Here is a 1,344-nt window from a genome sequence, read left to right on the forward strand (position 1 = left end):
CACACACACACACACACACACACACACACACACACACACACACACGGTTCGATATTTTTTCGATACAAAAAAGAGAAATTTCCATGCCTCTTTTAAGTTGTAATTTATTTATATTAATTATGAACATTTGTTTAACCTCAAAAGTACAGTTTTTTAGTTAAATGTTGCTGAAACAGCAAGTTTCTTAGTTGATCTGTGCGCAAAAATGCAGCCTAGGTGGAGTAGTCGAACACAGATCCACTGATCCTTTAACACAGAGCATCTTCAGAAGACAAGTTGATAAAATACATTTTAAAAATCTGTATTGTTCGATACAAGTGTGTATTGAACGTAAAGCACTGTTCGACACGGTTCGATAGGGTTCGGTTTGGTACGGGTACATGTAGTGTTGCACCCCTATAATAGGGTGACATCAAGTCATAAAGAAATATTTCTGGTACTTTGAACCATAAGGTTGTGGTCAACGATGGTCAGAAAATGTAATTTGTCACCAGAGTTTCACGTTCTCTGTCAATCAATTTAAAGCTAAGCACATTTGTTAATGTTTAATTTAAACACAATCTTCATTTTCTAACTATAGAAACTATGCACTACAGTGCAGAATGTATCTTTATTATTATTATTATTATTATTATTATTATTATTATTATTATTATTATTATTATTATTATTATTATTATTATTATTGTGTATTTTTTGTTGTTGTGTCATTTTGGGTCTAACTTCTCTGGAGAACGCTTCAGCCTTAAGTGGAGATTTCCAGGTCTGCAGGCCTCGGGATCCCTGTCATGGGTAGACAAGTTTGATGAGTTCATCTTCTCCTGACACCCCGCTGAAGCTCGAGGGAATCTTCTATTCAAACAGTCCCACTCCTCTCCGTGTCCACCTCCCCCACCCCGGCCTGCCATCCATCTGGGTCGCAGGTTAATGACTTTGTGTTTACCGTCCAACAGGCTCTTTGATAACAATGTGTCCTTCCCCTCCCTCCATGTTGCCACTGCCAGGACGATGAAGACGAGCGGTGTAGCAACAGGAAGAGAGGAATGTGACGCCACACACAAGGCTTTGTGGGAGAATAAGCAGCCTGGCCCGCTTACTGAGAACCACTAATATTTATTCATGATAGAGAGAAAGTACTGGTTTGTTGGTACAAGCTACTTCATTTACATTCTGTTATAGACTGTTCTCTCTGGTGTGGGAGCTTTTTCTGTCTCCACATAGATGAAGCTGTCGTGCTTGCTCCTTTTTTCTGTCAGCCAATCAAGAAAACTCTTCAAAGCTCTCCACAGAAACTTCTCTGTGTTGAAGTGCAAGTTGCCATTGTAAGAAAAAGATATGCTGGCT

Source organism: Austrofundulus limnaeus, unplaced genomic scaffold (assembly GCF_001266775.1).
Source record: "Austrofundulus limnaeus strain Quisiro unplaced genomic scaffold, Austrofundulus_limnaeus-1.0 Scaffold15, whole genome shotgun sequence".
Lineage (NCBI taxonomy): Eukaryota > Metazoa > Chordata > Actinopteri > Cyprinodontiformes > Rivulidae > Austrofundulus > Austrofundulus limnaeus.